The following is a 13,579-nucleotide window of genomic DNA, read 5'->3' as shown; positions in this document are numbered from 1 at the left end:
CTACCTGGAAATGCAGGCCTTTTGTGCTGTTATTTTTTCTATTCTTCCACCCATTCCGCTCTCCCTTACCTAGCATTTGATTGAGCAATAGTCAGCCTGGACAGCATGACTTGTTTCAAATCAAGTCAGTACTGTCTTCCTTGGTTGTTATTATGTAAAGTTTATTGAAACAGATAATTACACCGAGTTTGATGCTGGAAACTGTACAAAGTTGGTACTTTTGGGGGTTTAATCCATGAGCTGAGCAATCCCTGCTGTTCATGAGCTCAGTTTGAGTGGATGTCAACATGGTTTATTAGGTTGTACTTTGTTTTACTAGCAAACCTGAGAGTGGCTAAAATGACCTCCTTAGTCTAAGGGTGGGTGTCTGTGATAGGACCTAGTGAGATACACTGTGCATTTGTCCACGACATCCCATACAGCAGGGATCAATTGTCCCCCTAGTGTACATAGACACTGAATAAATAAATGAATTTCCCTACCACTTAAAAAGCATCAGAAGTTATGAATGGCATAAAGTGCCAATGTTCTCCTAAACAAGTCAAACTTTGTGTTCCTTTTGTGAAATTTGTGTTTTTATAGGACAAACACTGAGAAGGAACTTAAATATGCAGATGTCAAAAGTTCTGTGGAACAAGGTAAGTAATTATGAAAGGATGAAATATCATCTAACTTCAAAGTTTAAAATTCACTGCCATTACTTTAATGACAAAAAAATCTGTAAAAAACACCAATTTATTAAAAAATGAGAAAAATTAAGTGCTCATCTTCCCAAACTTCACGGAAATTAATGAATTCTTTTCTTTGAGAAGGTCTGAGATTTACCATGCGGTTTGTGTTTATTTATTACAAATTGAAGAGCTTCTGATCTTCATAGGAATCTAATTATCCAAAAATACTAGAAAGAAATAAAGAAGCATGCCACATAAAAAGGAAAGAGTTTAATTTAATGCTGGAAGCAAAAAATGTAGAACTTTAAGTTCTACACTCAAGGGAATTTCTGTATTTCCATTAGAACATTAGGCAATGGTTCTTTTGAGATAAAAGCTGTAACTTCGTATGAACTAGTTTCATCTCACTGGATGTATAAATCGACCAAATTAATGTCATAATAAAGCTGTGTAACCTCAAAGGAATTGCATAAATAAACAACATCACTCAGAAATGTACTTCCTTACACATTAGTCAAGATCAAGTCCTGTTGTTGGAAAAAATCAGGTATTTTCCATGGTCTAAACACTTGGAATACATTTCTTTTTCTAAACCATATTATTAGGAAATGTCTGAGTACATCTAACTAGCTTATTAATCATATATTACACCATCTTGACTGTTTTATATGCATTGCCTAGACAAGATAATAAATTCCAAAATATCAGGGACAGTATATCATTGTAACTTGAAATTGTAGACCCTTCTACAAATACTGAAAGGAAAAAATCCTTTCTTAAGTGCAAAGTAAGCAAATGCCCCATTGGCATATCACATTCCATGCTCTCCCCTCCCCAGTGCCCCCTTCCCCCTCACTACCATCACACAGGTCTTGTAGGGGATGCCCAAGCAATAGTTTTATCCGTGGCCTATGACTATCTTATGCTTCAAGAAGCCACTCCTACTATTACAGAAAACTGAACGGACAAGAAAAACTGAGAACTGAAGGCTTTATATTACATTTTCATCTTAAACTTATTAAAACTTTATGATGAAAGCATGTAAAATCTGGTGCTATCCAAGAAAGATGCTGAGTTTATTTAATAGCCTTTTACCATTTCCAATTTCTTAGTTTTGATAGTGCAAATTTTATGGTTGTGGTGATCTGGTACTGGGGAACTCTACTCACATTTTTTGTGATACTGAAATTATTTCAAAATACAAAGCTTAATGAAAATACTGTGTGATGAATGTGGAGTTAGTTGCTCATGTAATATTAAATCATTCAGTTAAATTCAGGACAAATAAACACAATTATGCCTGTATTCAGACAATTTGGGGTATTTTTGTGGGTATGTGGGAAGTCATATTTGAATTTCTAAACATGCTGAGCAAGAAAAGTGAACAGATCTGTGGAGGTATGTCCATTCTGGCAACAAATATACTCCAACATAATATCATCAACCAGTCTAAAAGTAGACAATATATTTCCATGCAAATCCATTTTATGCTGCTCAAAAGAGCACAGTTCTGCTCTAATCTGATCAATTCCTCCTGATTCCAACTGTCAAGATTTCTCAAATCCACACATTTCTCCTTTTAGAGCTACCACCTTCCTCTCTACTACCATCAGCTTTGCCTGGAGATTGCCTTTGAACTGACCTGCATACTTTTTGTCTTTTCTTCCTTTACAACCACCTCCCTCAGTCCACTGTAAACTCCTTGAGGATACGCATTGAGATTATGAATTTATTTTAGGTTAGTTTCATCCAGAAGTAGGCACTGAGTCAAGAGTTTGAGTTGAAAGTGGGACCGGGAAGTACCAGTAGGGGAACAATAAAATGAGATAGGGAAGGATGGGAGCTGATAAAGCACACACACCTCCACCTCTCTGCACCAGTGTCTCAATACGCCTCACAGCTACTCACAGAGAGAAAACTCATCTAGCATTTCCAAGGACTGGTGCTGGAGAGGAAGGGAGGGGCTCCTGGCACTCCGGGGCTGCTGCTCAACGGGCTGCGGGGACGGGAACCGGCAGAGTATCACACAGAGTTGCACAAATTCTTACAGCAGGTTTTTCTGTGGGCAAATATTTGACGGGTAAGTGCTGAGGGGACAAAGGCATGCCAACAACAGTGTTTGCTCTTATATTATTTTCGATCACTGCTGTCTGTTCAATATTATGCCTAACACAATGCGTGACATAATAGGCAGGAGAAAAGATGCTTAAATAATTAACTCAAACAGTAATCTTTACATAAAAGTAGCTCAGAACACAGTAGAAAAACTAATCCCCTTGGATTGTCAGGGTAAAAATGCACTTACTACATTAGCCCTGATCATTAGTGGATACATTTCCTGGGTTTGAAATAGCTAATGATTATAAAATTTTTTTCCTATCAGGAACATAAACATTTCCCAAGATGGATGAATTCAAGTTATTTTAAAGCATGGAGTTTAAAAAGAATATAAATAGTATTTTACTTAATAGATCTCATTTCAACCTCCAGCATTATTGCTTTTAATCATGCTATTTTTTGCCTCCAGTTTCATGTTGGAATGCAACTATTGACCAAAAGCTGTAATGATAGCACCTCACAGGTAAGGATTGCATCCTGTTCTCCTTGTATATTCCATATACACAGCAGGTGTTCAAATAATGTGCTTCAAACTGAGTTGCTGTTAGATATTCTAATTCTTCATTTATTACTTGAATTGATTCAATTACATAGAGAGTAGCCATATCAGCCAAAGATACATAGAGAAAAATAGTAATGGAAAATGCCCATATTTCTCTTTTCCATCATTATTGTTACTTTATGATCAGCCAAGTGCCAACCACCTTTTTCCTAAATACCTGAAAGAGCTTTTTTTCTGGAATACAGATATGTAACCTGAGCTCTTCATTTATTCACAATGCTTCCTTCTGCTCCTAACAGAATAAGATACGGTGAATTGGAAATTAATGTGCAACTTGAAAAAGAAGTTCTGAGTCCTCTTGTTATCTGGGCTGTGTAGCTGACGGGTGTGTAGCTGAGCCAATCCAGTAGGTTTACAGGAAGAAAGTGGCTCTCTTGCCTCTGGGCTGGGATTGGCTTATGTCATATCACATTGGTGTCAGCAGGCCAGGGAAAAAGGGACCTGGCTTTTGTAGTAATTGATTCTGTCTTCAACACTGTCTTTACCACTTAATAGTTGCATGACTATCACCGACTTATTGTGTCCTTAAGTGTCACCTCCTTGTGTGTAGAAGAGACACATTAATCTCATGGCTTTGCTCTGAAGAAAAAGGAAAAAGCATATGAACATTCACAAAGCATCAAAATTCAGCCTGATACTTAAGAGATGGCTGATCCATATTGACACTGCCTTTCTCTTAACTTCCTGAGGTTGTGATAGTGCATTTCCAAATCATTCCCACCTTTTCCTTTGTCTTACTCCTGTTACTTTCTCCAGCTCTTGAACCTGGGATTACATCTACCTACGTATCAGCCTCTTTTGAATGTGCCTTCAAAGTTACTGCCTATCTGAGCTCACAGGAGCCTACAGAAAGGAACCACCCTATCTCCTTCCTTCTTCTCCTTCCAGCCAGGTGGAGGCATGAATCTACCCACTGCTTGGATATGGACTCACCTTGAATCACTGCACTTCTGAGTCTAAGGTTTCTTTACTGGATAAAGAGTGTTGGCATCAGCTGTCACACTCCATTTTGCTTTCATTGATTACACGTGACCCATGGTTCAATCAAAGGGCATGTTGTATTTTGTTTTTGAACACTCAGTTCTATATCACACATTCTGCAGAGAAATGTTCTTCACATTTCCAGCAAAGATATCTGACAATCAATAAATACTTGATCTCTTTTATCTTATGCTCAATGAGCTATCCTCTTCTGTCCTTGTAAAATCAACCCTCTTTCTATGAAGTCTCAGTGCAATAACTCCCTACTCAAGGCGTCTTAGGTTTTTGCAGACTTTACTCAAGATTTGAGGTATTTGAGGGATTACACATTACCGTTTGACTTGCCTTTTCTCTCTCTCAATACTTTACCCTTCCTCATTTGCCAGATTATCTTATCTTAGACTTCCCAGGAAACACAATTCTCAGATTTTATTATGCAGGTCAACTTGGTTTTGAACCATCCATGGCCTGGGGCCTCCCTTGCTCGTGTTGGAATATTAAGGAGCTCTAAAAAATCATGGATAATCTTCTCCAACTTGAGGGATGAATGTTGGTTTTATGGAGCTTAAAGCTTATATAATTTTATGGGTTCTTTTTAAGAAAAAAATAATTTAAGAAGTATTATCTTTACAAAATTTCAAAAATAAGAATATATTTACACAGTTATGTCTCTCTTCTGAAGACCATACAAATGAGAGTTCCTGAGGCTTAAATTTTTTTAACTTCATAATAAACTTTCTCTGTCCAAGATGACCAATTTTTTAGTTGAATAGAATAACAGGCAGAGGATTTTAAATTAATAACTAGTTCTTACTCTTACTCCAACAGTCTTTGAGAATAAGGAATAGGTTACTAGTATATTTATTTTACCTTGGATTTGAATTGTCACATGTACTTTGGAAGGAAGAAACAATATGGTGAATATTATTTCTAAATCATTATCATGTTTAAGTTCCCTAAGACCTCCATTCAATGGCTTCAACGTCTTCAAAGTATGCGAAGATGATTCAGAGTCTGTCTTATTTGTTGGACCAGCTCCTTAGAAACTCCCATAAGTCCCCTTGACCTCTAAATCAACGTACGTATTTGAAATGCCACAGTTTTTAAATTGGTGCCCACTATGAAGACTTTGAAAATACTTACTTGCAGGACTATGAACATTTGAGGGTCTGATCTTGGCATTCCACTTTGTTCCTGCAGTTTCAAGCTCTTTTCCTTTGCACTCCTAAATTCTTGAGTGAAATAGTCTCCTGAGGGACAAGGATTACACTGGTGCCCCTGACATGTTGATAAGATACCTGAAAAATTAAGCTGAGGTATTACAGTGGCCTTATCCTTATAAGAAGGAATTAATAGTCAATCACACAGCTTCTGATTAAATGCCTCTGATTTCTCCTTCACCATTTCTCTGCCACTCTCTTGGCTTTCCTTCAGACCTACAGACTTCTGAAATCAAAGCAGATATTCTTTCTTTACTATCTGCCCCAGGGCTCACTGGGAGCCTACTGTAACTACCACCGTACTGGGAAGCAGACACCTGCTTCTGCTGCTTTCTCCCAAGGAGACTTTGGGCTTCACCTCCATTTTTTAATCAGGTCAAATGTAAATAATAAAATTAACTCTGTAACCTAAAAAGAATTATTGTGAGAATCGAATTAGATAATTTTGAAGTTAATTTTAAATATCAGACAACTAACCTCACATGACGTCTCAATTTCTTTCTTTTTTTCTCTTTAGTTTACTTTTGAATAGTTGGTACAAGTGGTTATTAGAAAGAAAGTAAATAAATAAAAATACATTTAAAAAAAGTTTCTCACCCTATCTGTTCTTTTTCCCAGCTACAGTATTCGCCTACCCACATGATTCTCCGAAGAAACAGAACAATATGAAACAGAGAGAGAGAGAGAGTGATTTTAAGAAACGGAGTCACACAATAGTAGGGTCTGGTAAGTCTGCAGGGCAGGCCAGCACGCTGAAATTCTGGGGAGAGTTAATGTTGCAATCTCGAGTTAAAGATGATCTGAAGGCAGAATTTCTTCTTCTTCAGAGGACCTCAGATTTTTCCCTAAGGCCTCAGTTGGATGGATGAGGCTGACTTGTATGGAGGATAATCTGCTTTACTCAGTCTACTGCTTTCAATGTTAATCACATTAAAAAACATCTTCCCAGCGACATCGAGACTGGTGTTTGACCAAAAAACAGGGGCACCATAGCCTAGCCAAGTTAAGACATAAAATTAATCGTCACACCACAGATAACTGGGTTTCTTTAATGAACTTTAGTTTTAGAATACTTTTAGATTTACAAAAAGTTGTAAAATACAGAGAGTTCCTACAGATTCCACATTCATACTCTCCTATTATTAACATCTTAAATTTGTATAGTGCTTTGTCATAACAAATCGATGTTGACATGTTACTCAGTAAAGTTCATGCTTTATTCAGCTTTCCTTAGTTTTACCTATTGTCCTTTTTCTTTTGCAAGATTCCATTCAGGATGCCGCATAACATTTAGCCAACTGTCTCTAGGCTCTGCTTGACTGCCACCATTACTCAGGCTTTCCTCTTTTTTTGATAATCTTGACAGTTTTGAGAAGTACTGCTTAGGTATTTTGTAGAATGCACTCAATTTGGATGTGTTTGATGTCTTTTTTTCATGATTATATTAGGATCATTGGTTTTTAGGAATAAAACCAAGAGGTAAAGTCCCATCATACCAATGGTATGTGTTTATCACATGACTTATCGCTGCTGATATGACATTGGTCACCTGGCTGAGGTAGGTAGAATTGTTCTTGACTTTTTTATGTCTTTAGAGAACTATTCTATAAATATGAATGTTAGTGTGTATGTATATGTGCATTTAAATATATATATACACATGTATATGTATATATATGTATGTATGCATGTGTGTATATAAATATATGTGTATATAATCTGAATATGTAATGGAGATCATGACATAGGATCATTTTAGAAAGGAGACTGGTCATTCTTAAGAGTTGCATAGTATTCCATTATATAGAGGGACTAACTTTTTAAAACTGCTCCCTTTTGAAGGATATTTTAGCTTGTTTACACTTTTTACCTATTAAAAACAATGCTGCAATGAATGTCTTTGTATATATTGAGCTCATGGCAGAGAAAATCTATAAAATAAATTCTGAGAAATGGAATCCTAGAATGAGTGTACAATTTCAATTAGATGAATATGGCAAAATTGAATGCTTTAAAGGTTGTAACAATTTACAGTCAGTGTGCCTATTCTTCATACATTTGCCAACAAAGTATATTGTGAGACCTTTTTCTCTCTTCAACTCAATAGGTAAAAATGGAATATTTTATCAGTTTAAATTTACTGTTCTTAGGAGTGAAGGTAAGTGTCGTTTCATGCATTTGAAAGACATTTGCTTTTCTTTTACTAAGAAATGTCCTGGTCTTTTGCCCATTTTTCAGTTGAATTATTGATAATGTTCTCATTAATTAGCCGTAGGATGTCCATCAAAACATTATAACATAATTTGCAAACATTCTCTACTGTGTTGATGTCCTAGTTTTTAAATGTTATGCAGAATTTGTATGCATTTGAATTTTTAAAGAATTTTTTATTTTTTGCATTTTGCCTAATGGTTTGAATGATGTTTGTTTTCCTCTTAGAATTTTATAAATTTATATATTTTTTATACATAAAACCTTGATCTTATCAAAATTCATTTTGGAGAATAAATGGGGTAGTGATTTGTTTCCTACCAGAGATGACTGCATTATTGTCCATTGGTTGACTTCTCCATCACTTCTAATGATGTACAAGACCAATTTTTTCATATTTTTGATTCTCTATCTGTTTCATAGTGTCTCTACCACACAGTTTTAATTGCCATACTTATGCAATATGTTTTGGCATTTGGTGGAAAAAGTCCCCATGCCTTTTTTTCTAAATTTTCAGTGTTCCAGAAAATATTTTTAATTTAGTTTTTGTTACATATCCTGAAATAATGACATGTATATTGAATATTTATTCAGATTCCTTAGTAATGGTAGAGATAGAAAAAAGTGCCTTTAGGTTTAAGATATATCAACAACTGATTACTAAAAGCTATGGGATAATTTGAAACCACCCTTAGTTTTCTTTAAAAATAAAGTCATTTAGTCTTAAATATCTCTGCTGTGAAAGCTAAAAACTTTGTGTTTAGTCATGTTTTCTTTTCATAGAAAACTAACTTTGTTTAGCAAGGCTTAAAGACTAAGTCAAAGATACAATGTTTTTTAAATTCTAGTAATTCTACTAAATTTTAAAAATGGTATTCATTCCACTAAAAATAATAATTTTGGGTGATTATGGAGAAACATATATCATAAAGTCAAATATTTAACTACTCCATTTGCTTGCACTGACTACAACAGGTCTTCTGGTGTTTATTACTCAAGCTAATAGATTTTGCAATCATGGAAGGAAAGAGGTCTGAGAAAAGCTAAAGCATCAAATAGAATCTTAAATTTATTTTTGATGTAAATATAAATGTAAATAATTGCATTCCTGAAAAACACATGATACTTTTATTGTTGATGTATTTTTTCAAAAAACATAGAGCTATGTAACATATTATCAAACAGTCTTAAACCCCCATCCCCACCCCCAAATAAGAATCATCTGTGGTTCTTTTCAAATTCAGATTTGGATGCCTTATCTAAAATCTACCTGATCAGATTTTCTAGGGGAGTGGCTTGAATCTATATTTTTTTAAAAGTATTTAGCTGGCTTTTGTGTGGAAAGTTTGGAAAATAATACTCTTGAGAAGTCTTATTAAATGCCAAACATTTGGCAAATTGTTTATTCAGCATTTGATGATCATAACTGACCTTTGATATGGTGATTTCATTACCATACATTTTTTATTTTAAACAACTCTTACCCAGGACTCCTGTTTACAGAACCTTTTTTTTTGTTAAAACCAGAATGAGGAAACTTGCGTATCAAATAATTAGGCATTTCAACTTTGATGTCAAGGATTTAACACTAGTAATGAAAATACCGAGCATTTCATGAACTCAAACTAAAAGCCAGATTTACATGTTTCAATAACCTGATTACTAGTTTCTTGTATTCTGTCAAGTTTTAAGAGAAAGAAATGAAGCCAAGTGCCTTAGAACATATAATGTGTGTGAAAAGATAAACTGAGACATATTAAGATTTTTAAGAGGTTATTTGAGTAAAAATCAACTCAAATGGGGCAGGAAGTGGTTAGGAATATTCTGCTGGTTGTAGCTAGAGGAAAGATTTTGATAGAGAAGATATCAAACCAAAGCAAGAACTTGATTTGATTTTCTATAACTTAAGTAGTTGCCTTATTTGGGAAAGCTCACTGGATGTTTGTGATTAGCCGCCCTTAGGTTTTAATTTCTTAACCGTGAGACATTTATAGACAGGTTTTCGTTTACTTACATAGGCTACTAAGGTATTAGAACCACCTGAGTCTAATGACCTCCTTGTTTAACTAACTTGACACTAGTAAGATGCTCTGCTGGATTGGAACCCAGAGAGGTGAACTCCAAGACCCATATCCTGAACTATGAACAGTCAGGAATTAAATCCATCCTCAGGGAAATAATATTACTTAGGAATATATGAGGATTATATTTTTCCTTTCAGATTCACACTGACTCTGCGCTCTTTGTTGTTGTTTGTGTGTGTCTCAGAAAGTGATGATCACGGTGACAGTGAATGCATCTTCATTACACAGATACTTGAGCAGAAAACAGAAAGATCTTCATGCTAGATCATCCAGCAAATGATGTTTATATGGCTTCTGTCAGACTTGGTTACTAATACAGGGAAATATATATTGCATCTGCATATACATATATAGTACAAACATCAGTATGTATTTCAAATTTGCAAAAAGATGGTGACATCTTTCAAGTCTCAGAAAGTAATCAGAAATCTCTTTTATCATCTTTGTTGTGTAAAGCTATTTAAATCACATGTTTTTCAGCTTGTGGGCTAAAAAGTGATTGTATGGATGGAACTTTGGGGCCTTTCTTTGTGACTATACTAGATGCAGTGATCTTTTCTCTCTTGGGTGCTCTAAATAGAAGGGTGAAATGATTGTACATACCTGTCCCTAATTGCTCACTGATTCCACAGAGTTTATTCTGTTTTTATCAGAGAGAGATTACTCTTTTGACAGTTCTTTTCATGCCTTAAAATGCAAAAAAATAATTTCTGAACAATAAAACATAAATATTCTTTAAATAAAGTTGGGGTATTTTCTTTGTTCCTCTACAGATTAAACATGCTGTCAGAAACAAGTGTACCAGTAAGAGACCTTATCTGCAGACAGACATTTACAATAGATAATGTGGTTCTTTACAAATGTCCCATGCTGCCTATTCACAGTCAGAAAACTTTCATTTTGGCTTTATGTAAATGTTTTAAATGGCCAGTACTTACTCTTTTTTTAAGGAGTCAAATTTTTCTTGAATAACAGCTGCATAACCTCTGAAGTAGGTAAATTAATCTTCTGAGATTTTGGTAAAAATTCAACATCTTAGAGTCAGTACATACTGTTCTGTTTGTTGCTGTTACATCCATGTGCACTGACCTATTTTCAGCAAGGTTGAAAACGTGGTTATGGCCCAGACTGGCTTTATGTCTTTTTCCTTTCAGCATCAATGTAAAATGATCCCCTTATTTAGCAGATATCTTCTTGTATTCTGTGTTTTAACTCAAGAGAAATAACGGGCTTATCTCTCATTAGAGCTTTGGGGTATCGAGGGTAGATGAAAGGCCAACTGGCTCCAATTTTACTGCAGGCATCATTAAAATATTTGCCAACTACAGAGACTTTCCCAGCAATCGCCTACTACTAGTTCACATGCTGATCTGATATGTTAGAGACGTTCGTGGATGGCACTGCCACAGCCTTCCACAGATGTTAGCAACGAACACCAAGGATTACATCACCATCACTGATGGGCAGCCACCTTCCTGATGAGGTACAGACAACTGTACTTTTAATAGGACATGGCAAAAATGTGGAAAGGTATGGTTTTCAGAGAAGAGAAGGCAGGAAACAAACTCAACTTTAGAATAAAGTTAGGCAATAAAATGGAATTGTTAGGATTCTGGGAGAAACAGTTTTACTTTTTATTTGGGAGTTGTGTTCTAGATCTTAAAAGGAATTATTCTTTTTTAAAAAATAATGTCTAATCAGTTTAAGAATGCGGAAAGCATTCCAACTTTCACCTAAGAATGAATGTAGGGAGTACAGAGAGAATGGAAGATGAAGAATGGAGAAGGGGAATTTCATCTCACCTATTAGATTTTTAGACAACACTTACTAGCAACACTTCTCATGCAGTGTAATAAACTTTTCCTGGCACCACAGAGGGACGAATAAAAGAACTACCTGGATAATCCCTAGGAAAGTTGAAAATGAATTCAGGTACTGACCACAGAACAATAGTTTACTCATCACGAATAACTCTTTTTTGAAGCTATTTTGCACTTTTTTAGTGAATCACCTTAGCCTTTAAGCTGGTTGATCATAGGCATGCATTTTCAAAAAAAAAAAGTAATACTTTAGTGCACAAGTCATAGAAGAATTTTATTATTCCCACAATAGGCACATTTTTGAAAAACAATGTTAATTTGTGCACTTTAAGTCAACACTATTGCCTGCCTTGAACCCAGAGAGCACAATTCTTCACTGTTCTTGTGCAATGAGAAGTAGATTTGCATTTGTTTTTTAACATCTTTGACTCTCACTTTTCTCATTTGCAAAGTAAAGGAAAAGGAAAATCTCTTCATAACGTTTTAAGAATTAAAGATAATGTATGTAAGGCAGCACGAGCAGCTTGACACCTGTGGTCTCTCACTGACGAAAATAATCCCATCATCATTATCAGGATTTACCTTCATTTCTGTTCTCTGTTTACTTTCAATGACCATCAACCACAGTATAACAGTTCAGTTATGGGATGACTTTTTAACTTCCTCAAAATCTCCTGAGATGACCAGTTGATTCAGTAGAGGCCATCAAATTGCATTTTGTCGGAGATAAATTTTCCCAATTTTCCAAGCTGTTGACATAATAATAATAGGTACAAGTATTCTGTCATATAATCAGTGGAAGGATATGCTTTGGAATATACAGCTATGCAATGAAATTTTGTATGTTTAAGAGTGTTCTCAATTTTTTTTTTAATTTTACAGTTAGAGATAAATTCTGACATCCAGAAAATGCCTGATGTTCATTTTCTATCTCATTCTTCAGTGTTCTACCACGGGCTTACAAGACTTTCCTGGAGAAATGAAGCATAGACTGTGGTTATCATCGGTTAAAAAGATTGAGTAAATGATTCTTCAGAACAGAATTTTCTAAAGCTCGCAAGCATGGTGATGCTTCTTACAAGTGCAAGAAGACATTTTATTTATATGGTATTTTTCAGAGAGATGCAGGTTTCCGCAGACCCCTCAGTTTTCATGGGGTGTAGATTCCTAAATGATTACCGTAATCAGGTCTCAGAAATAAACAGGTCTCATGTCTGAAAGTTACTTTTTCTAGATCTGACCAGTTTCTCCACATTCTGAATATTCTTTCCTTGTTTAGCATCATATTTTACTATTTATCTTTTAAAATTATCTTCCTATTTCTTATCAAGTAAGATATGTTGAATTCTTACATCACTGTTGTGTGCTCACAGCGACATTGACTTTTAACATTAATGAATTCTTCCAGCTACGCCACTTACCTGTGCAACATTTCTTTATCCTTTGTTCCCTTCATCATAAAGGGCAAAATTTCCCCATGATTACTAAAATAATTTACTCTTCTTTTTTTTTTCCTGTTGAATCCTCAAAGGGAAGAAAAGGTGATTCTATGCAAATTTTATTCCTTTGTAGATTTAACTTTCAGCTTGCAATGTGAGTCTATTTTTAATATTAAATCAAGTCAAATAAAAGTAGTTATATTGGCTCCTGGGTAAGGCTGGATCAACAGAGGAGAGATTCTAAATATGCAACATCTTGATTCAGGAAATAGTCAATTGCCCTGCCCATCATTTCTGTCTTTGCTATTCTGTGCCTTGAGGCCCAACAATTAATTTTGAGGAGCTGTCGAAATCTCACATGACCATGGTTTCATTGTCCATCAGTCTTTGACTTCTTTCTGTCCAGGGACCATCATACCCTTTCATCCTCCTCTGTAGGGACCCAGGACCAAATGACTGATGACCTTTTAGTG

At 35.3% G+C, this 13,579-nt stretch overlaps 1 long non-coding RNA gene across 1 annotated transcript; it reads left to right on the top strand.

The window, feature by feature from the left end:
- Nucleotides 1-580: 580 nt before the first annotated feature.
- Nucleotides 581-10,652, top strand: LOC108395888 (uncharacterized). The gene is made up of 4 exons (XR_001852779.3): nt 581-638; nt 3,199-3,252; nt 6,171-7,710; nt 10,032-10,652. It is a non-coding gene; the product is annotated as an uncharacterized lncRNA (long non-coding RNA).
- The last annotated feature ends 2,927 nt before the right edge of the window (nt 10,653-13,579 follow it).

Source organism: Manis javanica, chromosome 8 (assembly GCF_040802235.1).
Source record: "Manis javanica isolate MJ-LG chromosome 8, MJ_LKY, whole genome shotgun sequence".
Classification (NCBI taxonomy): Eukaryota; Metazoa; Chordata; class Mammalia; order Pholidota; family Manidae; genus Manis; species Manis javanica.
The sequence above is the reverse complement of the archived record's forward strand: the minus strand, read 5'-3'. Positions and strand labels throughout refer to the sequence as shown.